The following is a 17,393-nucleotide window of genomic DNA, read 5'->3' as shown; positions in this document are numbered from 1 at the left end:
TAATCTAGGCAGGGCAGTACAGAGTTAACAACAAGCTAGTTGATTTGGCTTCTCTGATTTATGTAGCTACATACTTAATTCTTGGATTCCTCTGCACACCTTGTATGTGTGTGTGTGTGTGTGTGTATGTGTTTCCAGGCTTTTGGGAATTATTTACAACTTCCTCCCTGTTATGCCACATATAGTCATAGTTCTTATTTGATTAGATGTCAGGAGACGTCTCTCAGCTAGAGAAGTCTTCTGGGTAAAAGATACTAATGGCATGTGGTTTAAGTCAATTTATATAGGGCTTGGGGCGGAGCCCTACATTAGAAAGTTAAGATATTTAGAAGAAGGTGGCTTGAATGTCTTTAGTTAAAGAAATGGGACATGCATATGCTGTGCATGAATATGGTACAAAATAAATCCAGATCTTGCAGGGACCCCGATGTTCTGCTTCTAACAATAGCATTATTTTAAAGTTTGATTTCCAGTTAAGTATTTGTGACATGCATTTTGATGTCTGCGTTGTTTAGCCTGTGGAAGGATGTAAGGTAGCAGAAGGGGTAGCAGAAGGGTTAGCAGAAGATGTTTTATGTGCAAAATTGAAATCGTGACTTCCCTACAGCACATATGGAAAGCTAAAGTCAAGAAGGCATGTTCGCGCTGTCTGCCATCCGCGCCTGCTCGCCTGGTGCAGCAGACTGCCTGTTTTAGATGCTCTATCCTGGGTAGCACAACTACTCTCCCATCAATGGTGTGTGAGATGGTGTCTGGCAGTCTAGATAGCTTGTTGCTCTCTTGACCTTTCAAAGCTCTAGCAGTTACAAGAGCTCAATTAAGCACTCCTAGCAGGCAGGCTGGATATAGTCCACCAGCATGTTGATAGAGACCTTCCACACAGGGAAACCAAGGGCCAAAAATCCCATTTCAGATTATCTGAAGTTTCTTTGATAGTCTTTTTGGGGCACAAGTCCTTTGTTTTCTCCTTTGTTTTCTCCTTTGTTTTCTCCTTTGTTTTCTCCTTTGTTTTCTCCTTTGTTTTCTCCTTTGTTTTCTCCTTTGTTTTCTCCTTTGTTTTCTTTTCTTTTACAGTTGAGGTTGTGTGTTTATGTCTGTTTGGGAATATGTTTTTGTTTTCCAGTTGGTGATAATAAGTGAAATGATTTGTTCTGGTGAACAAATTCAGAAACAGCTGATGAGAGCAAATCTATAATTTATTTTTATTTAATATTGGCTCTCAGGAAGGCTATCACAGAGAAAGAATCCATCTACCTCTTTATTGAAGCCATGGACATCTATCTTCGTGAAGACATGTCTTCTCTAAATTATAAACAAACTCCAGCAACTGGACTGACTAAATGAAATGCTGTTTGTTTACTTACACTGCATGTTACTTTCCAGATAATGACTTCAGCTGATGAATAAGTATTACAAAATCCTGAGGATAGGTAACACATCTTTAATAGGAATCATCAATTCTTTTTTCAGCAAGTCATTTATTTACGCAGCAGCAGGTAATGACAGCCACACTTGTTTATTATTGTTTATTATTTGATACATATCTGACGAGATTAATGTCTAAGATTCTGCCAGGAGAAAATTTAGCAAAACTTGGATGTTTTCATTGCAGTAACTACAGAACCGTAGGAACCAGATGTTTTAAAAGTTTTTTTTCTGAGAAATGAAAGATTGAAATCCCTGGGAAATTCTCCTGTGCACGTTTCATTGTACATTGTCATTTACAACACAGTGTGATTCTATATGTTTTAATTTAGCAGTGCGTAGGACTTTCTGGCATTTAAAATTCTAGAATTCCATACTATATTTTATGGTTTACAACAGAGTTTTAGAGTTGTGTTAGAGTTTATAAACCAGTCAAATGGAGTTAATAAGAATTGGGTTTAACACTTTATTTTTTTACTTTTTTAAGGCAATTTCTGTTTTTTACAAATATCTATACAGATATTTTTATTAAAAATAAATTCTTTAAATCAAAGTATTTTTTATTGGTGTAAGAAAATAAATTTTTTTTCAGGAATCCAAAATGAGAGTGCTTCTTACTCAGCTTTGTGCTGAGGTCTAAGGGCAGGTAGACCATTACAAGAATTTTTAAGCAGAGGGAACAATAATAGGCCAGCTTATGGGAGCAAGGCTGATACATTAATACTACTAGTTGATTATCATAAGAACATAACTGCATTTCAAGGCTATTCCCTTAAATAACAACTAAGTACGACAGGAAAAAGATATTTACATCTCTTTTTATAAAGTATATTTGCCTGAAAGGAAGTGACAAACTTAGTTTTGTCTTCTCTGGAGGTACTTGAAATTTATTATATGTGCAGAAATGGGCTTTACTAAAATTGACTTTGCACTTAACTTCATAGACTTGTTTCTATCTGCTTGTGGAGGCAGCTCAGCAGGCTAATTTTGGAGGCTAAATGTCAAACTTCAGAGTTTTTTATCCTAAGATGTTAATTACTCTTAGGATTTCTTTACTCTTTTATCTGGTGTAGGAGATTAAAAACTAAAACTCCTTGTAAAATTGCAAAATTTTAATCCATGGAGATTGTCAAAACTCAACTAGACACAGCCCTGAGTAATCTGCTGTGGCTTTGAATATGGTGCTATTGAGCAGGAGGCTGGACTAGATGATAGTCTGGTTCATTGAGAGAATGCAGGCTATATAAAAGTCTTCAGGGCACAAAGGAGGAATCCCCATGTTTTTTACATCATAAGTTAAAACTCACTCTTAGAAGTTTTCATCTTGTCCAGCAGTTGCCCGTGATTTAGTTCCCATTACTGAAGGACGCCCAGTATAATTCTGAAATTTTAGGCCTTTAATATCTAATTCACTGTGATTCTTTTGCCTTCATTTGGATTCCAGGTAAATATGGGGATAATATCTATAAAGTGAGATATGAAAGAGGCATTAGATTTTTGCTCAAATATAGTCAATTTATCATATGTATCGCATTGTGGTTTACCCCATATATTTAAGAAAGTTGTGTTCTGCTTCCCTTAATTCCTTTTAAAATGGAATAATTTGTATTGTGTGCTGTAATTCTGTTATTCATTATAGACATCCTGGCAAGAACATGTGTGGCCTTCAGACATGCTGAAGTGAAATCATAAGGTTCCCTGTACAAGACCCTAGTACCATATGTGAAATTTTGATTTTGCTGATTGACGTTTCACTTGAACTTGACAGTGAGAAAATGCTTTTTTCTTTTAAATACCCACCACATACTCCTATTTCTGATAACTTAAGCTGCTTTGCCTTCTAAGAGTTTTCCTATGCATGCGTGGATGTTATCCCCCTCCTCTCCTGCCAGGAACATAGATTTGTTAGGAAAAATGAATAATTCAGTTCAGCCATGTCTTTTAATACAAAATAATGTTCTCATCACATGGATCCAGAGGTTCAGTGGAATTTTCAGGCAAGAACATCTGGGAGATGGTCTGGATGGGACTGTCCTGGTGTGCTGAGGGAGAAAACATAATTCAGCTGATACCATTTCCTATAGCTATCTTTGCCTTGTCACCACAGGGATAAAATTTGAGATATTCCTGTAATCAAATGCCTCCCAGTAAAATGCATACATTTAAAAAAAAATCCAAATACTGCAAATTGTGCTTTTTTGCTTAGGGTTATTTTAAATAAACCTGGACATCTGTGTCTGTAAGTGTGGTGGGAGAGATTAGTCCTGCCAGTTAGACAACGTGTTTTGTGGATCCACTTGACTGGTAACAATTAGAAGTGTTGTCCCTGCACTTCTCTGGTAGATTTTATGATGCGAATGCAATGCTATTCCATTTAAATAAGGTCTGTTTTAGAATAATCAAGAGAGGAAACAAGAAGGAACTGCTATGAAGATCACAGGCTATGATGATTTTGAAAATTAACAGGAATAAAAAATACCAATGCCTTTTCAAATCACGAAAAGATCCAGGTCTGCAAACAACTGACAAAACACAAGAGGCTATAAAAGAACACACTTGTGTTACTGTGCCAACTTAAGCAACAAACATTTCCTTCTCCTCTGCATGATGAAAGAAACAATAAGCCATGATTCTTTTTTTAAGCATTGTAAACTTAAAAACTTTGAACAGGAAGGGAGATGCTAACTGTATGAATTACTGCTGATGTTTGATGGAATAACTGTTACAAAAGGAATAATGGAAGGAGAGCAGTGCAAATCTAGAGTGACATTCTGGTTTACTTAAATGAAAGTTTTCAATATTTTGTAATAAGTGTTTTAGCCTAATCAAAATCAGTTAAGAATAAGTTTAAAATTAAAAAAGAAATATAAATAAGATACCAAGTCCCTTTTATTTTTCTCCAAAATTGAGTTTAGCTGGCATAATATTGAGAGCCAGGAAGATTTCTTTAAGTGTGAAAATCCAGTCATGAATTTAGTGGTGACTTCTGACTTTTACCTGACCAGGGAATACAGCATTGTGTCTCGAGAGTCTTTGAGGGGTTTTGAGTAGAAATGTATTTGAATTGTGGTATAGCAGAGCATATACGATCTACTGAGTGGGCCCTAGGTGTGACCTCGGAAAGGTGATGCATCTCGGGTTTCTTTAGCATTTTTAAATTTTTTTCTGCCCATACCTACTTTGGGGACGGCCTTCATGTAAAGCTGGGTGAACACAGAGCGCCTGTTGAACGCTTGTAAGCAGAAAAAAACCAGTTGTGGGATTAGCTCTGCTATGTGCTTCAATTAAGAAGCCTAGAACTGCTGGATATTTATTGGCTGGCTTTAATGGAAAGCTTCATAAAGAACAGAGGTGATTAAATCTTACAAAAATGTGTATTGTTAATAAAAACCAAAAGGAAGATAGTCTGTTATGGCAGCCATATATAACAAATAACATTGAGGTAATTTTTTTTGTTTCATGGTATTTTTATATGGTACTTTTCGTCCTAGAAAGGATATCATTCTGCTTTTGCGATCTCTGTTGCTAAACTGGAGCATGGCAAGAACTAGCAAAAGTTCAGCAATTCTCATTGACCTGCCATCCATCTCTTACATGCTTGAAATATTCTCTCATATTTCTCTCATATTACCCTGATATTTCTCCTCTTGAAGCTTTGTCCTTCTTTGCTACTTTGTCATGGTGCTCCTCCTCTGGATAATATCAATGATGCCCATCATCCACCTACCTACTTTTTGCTGCTCCTTGTTCACTCTCTTTATCTTTAGAACTCTAATCAAAATATGAGTTACCTTCCTAATTAGCACAGCAGAGTGGCAATATCAGAGCCATCTTTGTCTTATTCCTGTCCCTCAGCAGGAATCCAGCAGTGATTGAAGCAGATGAATAGCTGATACGTTTGGGTGGTAATTCCTCAAGCAGAAACTGATTCCCTTGTAAACTGGAAGAAATATGACTTTTGACTGAGCATAACCATATGAGTTAAAGGAGAAAATTAATTTCATCTGCAAACAATGGATCACAGAGGAAAAAGGAGGCTCTAGCCAGCACAGTTCCTGAGGAAAACAAATTTTTAGGGATGACCTAGGCTTGTTTGTATTTCTTTGACGAAAGTTAGCACAGCATGTTTTGAGACCTTAAGACTTGCAGAACTGGAGTTTCCATTCTTGTGTCATTCATCACTGCAGGTGCTGGAGACTCACTTGTAGTCAGAAACTTGCTAGGGTAGTGTGGAAGAAATCTCTTTATCTGAGGGATTTTACAAAGTTGATTGATCCTGTAGCGTATTAATAATGTTGCTTTACAGTGTGAGTACTGCTTGTCTTAAAATTTTTGAACAAGTTGACTGTTGCAGAGCAAATCCGAAAAGGAAGGTTTGCCTAAGGTGTATGTTGTCTCTTTTTTGAGAAGTCTATATTTCCAGTTGCAGATTCTTCTGAAATCCCAAACTCCTGACTACTGTATGAAAAGCAGTACAGGTGCTCTGTGCAGGGAGATGATTATGGCATTCATTAGAACATAGCTGCTTTACCTTGACCAGTTTTGGTGCCCAACAGGACAAAGATGTGGATAAATCAGAGAGGATTCAGTGAAGGGCTCCCAGAATGGTTGGGGCTGGATCACTTGGCTTGCAGATGCAGCCTGAAGGAATGGGGCTTGCACAGCCTGGAGTCGAGATTACTCAGCATCTACAAGGAGGTTATCAACAGCAAGGAGCTAGGCTCCTCAGACGTGTGGGTGGCAGGACAATCAAACTTGTATTTTCTGCCAGCATTCAGTATTGCAACAATATATGGAAGAACAACCAGTGGTCCAAAATTTGGTGTATCCTTAGAAGAGGAAATGGCTCAGTGAGGGATAAGATGTAATGTGCTTTACTGACCCAGGCAAAGTCTGTTCTGAATCAGAAAGAAATCAGTTTCTCTTATGTCTGAAAAACACAAAATTCTTGGTCTTCTAGGTTGCAGGAGTTTTAGAAACCTGAGATCAGTTGTTATCCTGGAAAATATCTGTTGTACTTTTACAACCTTTGAATGTCCCAGAACACAAAAAATATTCCAACATTGAGCTATAAAAGTTCACCACACCATTTGCTGCTTTTATGATTTCCTTGAGTTTTTCTTTTGCAATTCATTTATATTTTATTTCCTTTCAGGTTAGCATCTAATCATTAGCACCCTCTTCAGCAGCAAGCACATTTGTGCTTCCGTGTTGCCTAAAACATACACTGCTCTTTTAACCCTCCCATCTTTATTTAAGCAATCTTTTTTCTAGTGTTCATATAAATCCATAGTACAATATCTGTTTTATCTCTGAGAAAGTACATTTAGGTTTATTCAATATTGTGTATTACATACTATCAGATGGTTTCTAGGAAACTTTCACTGTTTTGTTGTAAATAAGTCTTGTATATACTCTTCACATTCTTGTGTTGCCTTGCAGATGGAAAACAGTAACATACAGAGGCTTCAGTCTTATTTCTTAGTAAAGAGATGGGAATAGTGCCCTAAAATGAGCAGAGTCAGAATCACAAACTCTGTCTCACTCTCTTTCTTTCAAAGGACAGTTGGTGGAGCTGTGCAAGCAGTGACAGCCACACAGATTGGGATGGGAGAATCAGGCGTGTAGTGCTTCCTTTAGGTTGATACCCTCATCTACTCTGTGTGCATGCTCTAGGTCAGGTGGCTTTTAGAGACAAATCTAAATGAGCCAATGGATGTGGACAGCTGGCATCATGTAATCTATACATTAACTGGTGTATTTTTGGTTTAGAACAAAACCTATGAAAATACATGCTGGAGAAGGGGAATTTTTCAAGATTATTTTGATAGGTGATACACAAGAGGGACAAAAGGCCTTTCCAGAGATATTTTCATTGATGTAAAGTATTGCAGACTGTTATATTCTTGAAATCAGATGAGAATAAATGAAATGTGTAAATCATGAAAGGAGCCTCATCCTCTTGGTAAAATCCTAAGTAGTTTGCTTTGGTTTATGCTAGACCTGGTGGATAGGTAATGGGTATAAAGAAACAGTCCTGATATTTTTCAAGGAGTTTATGAGGATGAAGACTAACCAAAGGACTAACATCTGAAACCACAAGGACTCACGTGGCTTTGACACTCTTGGAAAATGGGCTTAGATTTAGCCCACTGCTGAGGATGTGTGTATTTTTTGTAGTGTTTATATCCTGAAATAAATGATGCCATGCAGTGCTAAACTGCTCACTTGGTGTTTCTGGCAGTATCAAAGAGAGGAAGGCTGCAGTTGCTTAAAGGGTCATTGTGTTTACAATAGATACCTGGGCTGAATCACAAATGAACCTCTGTGTTACGGGCTTGAGCTTTCAGTAAGCCTGGGTGAGGGAAATTTAATTAATTCCTTAGTCTTCATGTGCACAGTTTAACACAGAGGTAAGAAAACCTCTCCTAATCTAAGCAGTGAGCAAATGGCAGTATTTTATGTCATGACAGTCGTTGATTGCTGTTAACAAGAGATCATGACTAGAAAATCAAAATTTCAGTAGCAGGTGATGATCTGGATTTATAAGTAGACAACTAGTGTATGGCAGCGGTTTCTTCAGAGTATATCATTGTCAGACTAACTCATTAAGAGATGGCAAAAAAGTTATTTCAACAGATGAAAACTGTATTTATGGCATAAAAATGAAGGGTAGCAAGCAAAAATACGTATAAAAGCAGTTGTTACCTTTGAAAGCTGACTAAGTTTGAGTGCTGTAACTTGAAGTTGTCATTGGCACAGTTGAGAGCCTCTGGGTAAGGATTACGAGACAAATAAAGCAGATACCATCATGGGAGTCTACTATAGGCCACTCAGCTAGGATGATGACACTGATGAATTATTGTTTAAGGAATTAAGGGACAGTTCTAAATCATCTGTCCTTGTCCTTATGGGGGACTTCAACTTGCCAAATGTTAACTAGGATCACTACAAAACTAGCAAAAACAGGTCCAGAAGATTCCTAGAACATCTGGATGATAACTTCATGGTACAGGTACTAAGGGAGCTGGCTGGGAAAGATGCCCTCCTTGATTTGATGCTTGCTAACAAGAGGATCTCATGAAGTGGTGGTTGGTGGCCTTTTTGCTGACAGAGACCATGAAGCAGCTGAGTTTAAAATCTCTGGTGACAGGAGGAAAACTGCCAGCAAAGCTTCAACCCTGGATATGAGGACACCAGACCACAGGCTGCTCAGGGAACTGGCGAGTAAGGCTCCTTGGGAAAACACTTTTGAAGATGTTGGGGTCCATCAGTGCTGGTTGCTCTTTTGGCACCACCTCCTAAGGGCACAGGAGTGGGCAATTTCAAAATGTCAGAGGTCCAGCAGACAAGGCAGATGGCTGGCTTGGCTGAGCAGGATCTTCTTCTGGAGCTAAGGCAAAGAAAGACAGTGGAAGAAAGATCAGGAGACATGAGATGACTACAGAGACAGTGATCACCACTGTAGGGAGAAAACTCATGCAGCTGAACCTAACTCTACTGTGGGGGACAATAAAAAGTGTTTTTAAAAAGGCAATCCAGTAAGAACATTGACCCATTACTTGATGAGGATGGTCACCTCACAAATAGGGACATAGGAAAAACAGAGATGTTTAATGCTTCCTTTGCTTCAACATTGATGATGGGCTTTGGGGGCCCCAGAGCCCTGAGCATGGGTGTACCATGACTGTGATAATGATAAACTCTCAGTCAGCCCCAAATTTGTGCAGGATTTGCTGCCTATCAGTCTGTGGAGCTTGATGAGATTCACCCAAGAGTACTCAAAGAGCTGGCTGATGGCATTGCAAGACCTCTCTCAATGATTTTTGAACAGTCTTGGTGATCCAGAGAGGTCTCAGTTGACTGGAAGCTGGAAAATGTCCCAGTTTTCAAGAAGGGCAAGAGGGATGACCCTGAAATTTACAGGCCTGTCAGTCTCACTTCAGTGACTGGTAAAATTATGGAGAATATTGTTCTGGGAGTTACTGAAAACCACCTGGAAGACAATGCAGTCGTTGTTCACAGCCAGACTGCTTCTTGAGGGGAAGGTCCTGCTTCACAGACTTATTTTCCTTTTATGACAATATAATCCACCCAGTTGATCAATGGAAGACAGTTGAAGTAATCTTTTTGGATTTCAGTAAAGCTTTCCATGCTGTCTCTCACAGTGTCCTTCTGCACAAGATGTCCAGCTCACATGTGGATAAACACATCATGTGGGGGGTGAGCAACTGGCTCATGGGTTGGGCACAAAGGGTTACAGTGAATGGGGTGACGTCAGACTGGAGGCCTGTCACTAGTGGGGTTCCACAGGGCTCCAACCTTGGCCCTCTGCTCTTCAACAGCTTCATCAATGATTTGGACACAGGACATACTGATACACTGAGTAAGTTTGATGATGACACTAAATTAGGATGAGCTGTTGGCTCTCTTGAAGGCAGAGGTGCCCTACAGGGAGATGTTGGTAAATTAGAGGACTGAGCAATCATCAATCATATGCAAATTAAGAGAGGTGAGTGCCAGATTCTGCACCTGGGATGGGACAACCCTGGATGTACAGGCAGACTGGGGAATGAGAGGCTGGAGAGCAGTGCCAGGGAAAGGGACCTGGGGGTCCTGGTCCATGGCAGGTTGAACATGAACCAGCAGTGCCCTGGCAGCCAGGAGGGCCAAGCGTGTCCTGGGGGGCATCAGGCACAGCATCACCAGCCGGGCAAGGGAGGGGATTGTCCCACTCTGCTCTGGGCTGGGGCGGCCTCACCTTGAGTGCTGGGGGCAGTTCTGGGTGCCACAATATAGAAAAGATATTAAACTATTGGAGAGTGTCCGAAGGAGGACCATGAGGATGGTGAAGGGCCTTGAGGGGAAGCTGTGTGAGGAACAGCTGAGGTCCCTTGGTCTGTTCAGCCTGGAGGAGACTGAGGTGAGTCTTCATTGCAGTTACAATTTCCTTGTGAGAGGAAGGAGAGGGGCAGACACTGATCTCTTCTCCTCTCTGTCAAGCCCAGTAAAAGGACCCAAGAGAATAACCTGAAGCTGAGTCAGGGGAAGGTAAGGTTGTAAATTAGGAAAAGATCTTCCCCCAGAGGGTGGTTGGGCACTGGAGCATGTTCTCCGGGGAAGTGGTCACAGCACCAAGCCTGGCAGAGCTCAAGAAGAGGTTGGAAAATGCTCACAAACACATGGTGCAATTCTTGGGGATGGTCCCTTGCCAGGACCAGGAGTTGGACTTGATGATTCTTGTGGCTCCCTTTTAACCCAGGATGTTTTATGATTATGTGGAATAGTCAAATACAGACAAATTCATTATATATGCTTAACATCAACATTTTTAACAAGGTAAAAAACAAATAAGAAAGCAAGCTCCAAAACCTTCAATTTTTTATCTGGAGTAGATGAAAAATGTTACATTTGAAAACCAGGTAGGGCTTGTATGTATGGAGATAAAAGATAAAATTCAAGGAAAATATTTTTTTTCTCTTCAGAATTCTCCACTGGTAACAGAATTTCATGTTGAATTTTCAAGGAAGCTATTTTTAAGTATGCAGAAAATCTTAATGACTTGAACCAAAATCCCAGATAAAAATATACTGACGATCTGGAACACAGAATCTAAATTGGCACTTTTAACTGAGCTGAGACAAATTGGGATGATGGTTGCCATGCTTTCCTGCAAATTCTTTCCTTTTCTAGCTTTCTGTTTTCTTGTTGACATCCCAGATGTGTTTTCCATTTTTCCTCTTTTTTACTGTCCAGTTTTAATTTTGTAGCTGACCCAATCTTTGTCTTTCTGTCTGTGCTCTTATATCAACACATAGCATCTTGTATTTTAATTTTTTTTTTCTGAATTGTCTTTCTGCAATTTAAAATCTTCCCTTTGTGATATTTGCTGCTTGTTAATAAATACAGTCAAAAGTTATATTTCCATTTTTCCTTAAAACCCGTAATTTTTAAGCCCCTTCTGCCCCAGTAAACAGCACCACAGGTCAGCTTGTTGTTACTAATAAGTCTGATTTACCTTTACTTAAGGTCTTAAACACAATCAAGTTACCAGTTTTCAAAAGCTACCATGAGTCAATCAATCTGTGTTAATATCCATGTGTGTGCCAACAGTCTGAGACAAAAGTGAGATGATTTAGGTTCACGCACTTGCAATCATTTCCTTGGTGTGTTTTTCTTCCTTTGACACCTGTCTCCAAATTATTCCACTGGCAGCATCTTAGTTCTGTCATCTCTGTGGCTTTCCTCTATAGCTCAAAATCATTAATAATTTAATGCCATTCTCTAGATCCAATTAATTGTCTCAAAACATCAAATTCCATTTCTTTTCCTTTAATTTGGGGGATTTTTTGCTTTGTTTTTTAAAGTTCTCAATGATGTGATTATATTATTGATAAAGCTTTTTCTTTTAATGAATTTGGAGACTTCCTTCTATTTCTGTCATTGCCCTCTTCCTCAAAAGCCCTTTCTCTTATTTCATAAATGTGAGAATCTCTCTGTCAGAATACACAGAGCTACCAGATTATCCTCCTTCAGAGGCTTTCACAGAACTAATCTCTGCCATAATACGTATAGGAAACTTGCTTAAAGAACAACCCACTGTGGTTATGCAAGGGATGAGTCATAATGCTGGTATCGAATATTTAAAAATGCTTTATTTCCTATTGCATTGCTACCTTGATCCCCGTGTTACTCCTTTGTTGTCTTTTTCTGCTCATTTTCTCTCAGCCTTCAGATTGCAAGCTCTTTTAGGCAGTGTTTGTCGTTCACAGTAGCACAATATGGTCTCAAGGAGTTTTCCATCTTAGATATTTTTTGAAAAAAAACCAGGTAAACTAACACACCAGAGCATCCCATAGATTTGGGAAATGTTTAGCTCTGACTATGAAGGCTCTATTTGTTTGATAACTGGGCTGAGCTCTGGAGCTGCCTTTTTGCATATTTTCAAAGATTTTCTGAGGAGTTGTCATGAAAAGACCATCACTCCTCTAAAAATACCTACCCATTCCACTTTTTCCTAGTGAAGCAACATAGAAGCAAACATTTAGGCTAGTATCATGAAATGTGAGTGCAAATACGTGGGTTGGTTGGTGTGGGGCTATTGTTGTTTTGATTTTTCCTGATAAAGTACCTGGTACAGCTGTTTACCTGGTTCCTGAATGCCAAAATCTTGTCTTCTGCAAACCTAAGAGCTATTTAAAAAAACTCTGCTTTCAGGCAGCTGTTGATTGGATTAGCACCTTGCAAACCTGTTAATGGCAAGCTGGATGCTGCGGTCAAGCTTGCCAAAGTCATGTTAAGGGTAAAGAGAAGACTGATTTCCTATATAATCTCCTTTTTAATCACATTGCCACCCTAAAGCTCCCAGCTGTTCTAAAATTTCAGTCCTGCAATTTGAACATCCCCCATGGCTGTAGATGCCATAGCAATTCCACATTAGCTTTAAAGAACAACAAAACCATTTTAATCAACATTCAGTTTGGTTTTTAAATGTAAAGATAGCAGAATATTTCAATGCCTACTGTAGGAGCTGGTAGCCCTCCTTGGATAGTAATTGTCTATTTATATGTAAATTTTGTGGCACTGTACTGCAGGTCCATGCAAAGAACCAGGGAGGACATCAGGACTAGACTTTGCCAGGTTGTGAAGCATCCATGGCCCTTACACAAGGAATTAACACTTCCTGCTTGATATTGCCTTAATGAAAACATGGACTCTCCTTTTTCCTTTGCTAAAAAGATATTTCTTCAGTTTGTCATACACTTCAAATATTCCTTGAAAACAATTAATTGAATTAAATTTTGTCTTTCTATAAATTCTACCCTCAAATAATTAACATCCATATAATATTATTTAGCATTCTCAGAGCAGCATTTTGTGTTTTCTTCAACAGAATTCAAAATAATGACATTGTTTAGTCATCTAGAGAAGACTTCATAAATAAGAAATTTCATGTTCACCACCTGTGGTCCCTCTGCCAAACTGAGGTCCCCTCTACTCATGGTGCATTTGTGGGAGTGATTCTGATTGTAGCTTGTATTTTTCAGGTTGATCAGTTTAGGATGAAATGACAGTCTGTATTCCCTGTTGGTACATTATGATGTGCCAATGTCAGCAGTTTCACTTCATGCTAAACTTTGACATTTCACATTTTGCCTTTGTTCTGAATCAATTTTAAAAGATTTTAAGTGAAATAAAAAATTTATGGGAATAACTCTTTTTTACTGTAGTTCATAGCAAACAAGAAGGAGTTGCACATCACAAGGACATAAGATACCATCTCAAATCATGTACTAGCAGGATGTGTGATGACATTCTTAATACTGCTACAGGATAAGAAGATAAGCAGTTAACAATATCTCTTTATAAATTCTGAATATTGAAATGATTTGTTCCTCTTATTGGCACAGTGAGGCCTGAGATTTCCATATTCAAAGTATACATCAAATGAAGACATAAAGGTATTTCTCCTTTTGGATTTAAAAGTCTCATTAGCATCAAGTGAATGAAAAGATAAAAATATATCTCAGAGGGAGACCCCACTATTATAAATTAAGGGTTTTATGCATGTGTGCAGTCACATATATTTCTTTATTCCTAGTAAAATCTCAATGCATGTTTGCTTACTGCTTCATGCCTTCATTTAATAAATAATAGTGTGAAAAGTCTTTGCTTGAAGGAACTTGTTTGATCTTTCTAAGAAGAGAATTACTTGAGAATTTTCAGTGATCTGGAAAATGATATCTAATTCCTAAGTGGATTACCCTGTTTAAGTTAGTCATTGTACTCAGACTGCTTTTATTTTTTAAGGGAAAAACACAATATAAAGGCTACAACTGAACTGGTGAGAGTAATGGTGGCTATATTAATGCAGTGAGAATTCATCAGTCAAAATCTCTGTACTTAAGCTCCAACTGTACTGATGAAAGTTAAGCATGGGTACAGAAAACTAATAAGAAAAATAAGAGATCTAGAGGCACTACCTAAGTTACTTAAATAGTTTCCACTGCAAGTAAATGGAAATAATAAAAAAAATCCCTTTCACTTGGTGGACCCAGTTTCCTGAAGATGACACACTTGTACAATACTAAAAAGATCAGACATTTATGGTCTTCAAGGAAAAGAAGCTCAAATATTATCACATATGACCACTAGCAGTGTGAAAAGTATGAGTTTGCACCATGAGAATAACTCACAGATGCTACTCTAATATAGTAAGTGGTAAGATAATTGGTAAATATTTGTCAAGCATGTTATTAAAACAAGAGTTTGTTTTTCAAATAAACTGGGCTTGTAGACCTCACAAATAAGGAAGAAAATAAAAAGAACAATAAATAGCTGGAGTAATTATTAACACGAATTATCTCACTTTTATTAGGCAGTTTCCCATTAAAGATGAAGAATTGGGGGCTGCAGTAACACACATTACTTACAGATATTACTGCAGCTCTTCCATTTTGCAGTGAAAGGAGATGGAGACATGAAGAATTTCAGAAAGGCTGAATTTCAGAAGCTCTTGCGAAAAGATTTTTACTGTTCTCCAGAGTAACCCAAAAAAACTTCAGTAACCCAGGGAGGAAGTACAGTTTCCTTGGTTGTCATGAACAACATCCACTTGTCATTATTTTATTGAATAGTCGAGGTATTTCTATTATAGTTTCATCAAAGGTTTGTATAGGTTTAATTTTTTTTTCATCCTAATGTGATGGAATCCATTCTTAGCTCATATAAAAATACTCAGAAATCTACACAATTAATTTCATGTAATTGTATGCTCCTCCTTTTCCTGGGTTACCCTGCTGTGAGTTTTTTCCATATTCAAAAAGCAAAGAAGCTTCCAGCTTTCCCTTTCCACAGAAAATTTACATGACCACGTTTGTACCACAGGGAAAATAAAGGTAATCCTGAGTTTTAATCATGCAATTTGTCAATATAATTAAAATAAATGGAATCACTCTGATTTTTTGGAAGTGTGTTGGGACTGTGGCCAATGCAAGACATGACAAGCACTGTAAATGATCTCTGTGGCCTGAAAGAGGAAAGTCCAATTTTAACAACTCTAGTCTGACCCAAAAGGCATTTTTTTTCCCCTTAGGGGAGATAAGAATTATGTTACTGTGCTTCATGGTTTTTTTTATAAGGTGAGGACCAGTTAGGTAGCATCCCTTGTGGACAGCAGAATGAAGGGTAGTAAAAGTGATGCTAAGCCACTTGGTCAGTGTCAAATATGATGTGCTCACCATGGAAGTGCTGTAGAAAGTTAACACCCACACAGTCGTGTGATTGCCTGTCAGGCTTAATGGCTGCTTTGTTTGTTTTCCTCTTACTTAGAGGTAGTGTTACTTTGGGTTTGGTTTGTGACACCATTCTTCATGGCAGTAGAGTGGCACCAAGGAACTGCAGTGCTGGTGGGGAGGGGGTTGGATGTGCCCTTTCCAAGGAGGATTGACTGTTGAGGGACCACAGACTGTCCTGGGGGCTGGGACTCTATGGGGTAGCTCATCTCAGCTTTCATTAATGCTGTGATAACATCAGTGGTTTTGTCCACAAGTCACTGGTCTGTCAACCATAACAGAGATTTAAACTCTGCACTAAACTTCTGTCTGCTTGTTGATGCTCATCTTTTCCCACTATTTCCATTGGTAACTGTGTCAGAAGTTGTGGCAAAGGGAAATTTTAAAGAAGAGCAAAATTTGGCAGGCTTTGGGGAGGTTACAGGGCCTCCATATATCTTCTTAATAGACAAGATATTTTCAAAAATTCAATAAACTTTGAGTACATTTCATTTTGATTTCTACTCCTTTTGCTGTAGCTCAGGCGACATTTTAATTTTGAACAATCACTGTAACCTAGCAGATGTATCTGAACTCCTGAAAAGCAAAATATTCCTTGGAGAATAATTTTATGTCAGTTCAAAGCTTATTAAATTCTATGCTGTAACTATTATGGGCTTCAGGAAAGAAAAAAATAAAATATTTGTAAAGTTAAAAATTAGCTTTATTTTGAACTGTGAGTTTAGTAACAATTGTTGTTTGTTCTAATAATGGTGAAATGTAGGCTGCTGCATATCACTTGTGATGGGCAATTTCATTGTTATACAGACACAAACCATGGCAGGATTCAATCATTCCTGGGATATGCTGACATACTGCAACATGTGCATGACCACTGTTCTCACTGTAATCTCTATTCGCTGTTGCTCTTGTAAATCTGAATTTATATGGAAGGTGGGCACTGCAGTCAGCTACAATGATCTTTTTCACCTAGATTGTTGCATGTCCATCAGTAAATTGTGAATGCCCTAGGAAAACCTGCCTTAGCATGTTCCTCCCATGTCAGTTTATTACAGGGCAGAGGGTGATTCTGAAAAAGTAGAATAGTGAAATTTTAGGTTTTGTTTGGCTTTTGTCATATTAGGATCTAATATTTATGTGTCAGGTGGTATGTTGCAGTTATTCTTTACTTCTTTCCTGTGATAATGTCAGAAAAAATATAAGCAGTAACCAGGGGGTTAAATTCCAACTCAACAGGCATATTTTTGGTTTCTGTAAGGGAGCTGTGAGTGGAGCTCAGCGCTTTGCAGCGGAGGGCAGCACTCCGTGACAGAACCGAGCATCCAAGGGAAACGTGGCTGGCAGCAGACATCCATGACGGGAACGAGACGCTGTACCAGCTCTTGCAGTTTCACAGGGACCTCGCGTTTTCCAGCTGTTTACCCTTGAGATGTAAAATGGCAATTTGGCATAGGCTAACAGCCCAGTGTGATGTGAGCATCTGCGTAAAAGGCTGCACATATGGAGCATGCCCAGTGGTATGAACAGCCTGTTACCCCACCCCCAGCCAATCTAGGAAGAGATGAAATGAACTTTGCACTTGCAAATGTCACTGAATACATTTTGCACAGGATTTTAAAAGGTTCTTTTACAAGCACTATTTTTAACAGCCAAATCCGCCCCCCAAAACAGAAA

The 17,393-nt window shown here is 38.6% G+C and overlaps 1 protein-coding gene across 5 annotated transcripts in view; it reads left to right on the top strand.

Annotated features, from left to right (window-relative positions):
- CACNB2 (calcium voltage-gated channel auxiliary subunit beta 2) overlaps positions 1–17,393 on the top strand; it is a gene marked incomplete at both ends in the record, with an annotated part of 243,356 nt that overhangs the window by 145,660 nt on the left and 80,303 nt on the right. The window lies entirely within an intron of this gene.

The sequence above is a fragment of the Coloeus monedula genome (assembly GCF_965178545.1).
Source record: "Coloeus monedula genome assembly, chromosome: 1".
Taxonomy (NCBI): domain Eukaryota; kingdom Metazoa; phylum Chordata; class Aves; order Passeriformes; family Corvidae; genus Coloeus; species Coloeus monedula.
The sequence above is the reverse complement of the archived record's forward strand: the minus strand, read 5'-3'. Positions and strand labels throughout refer to the sequence as shown.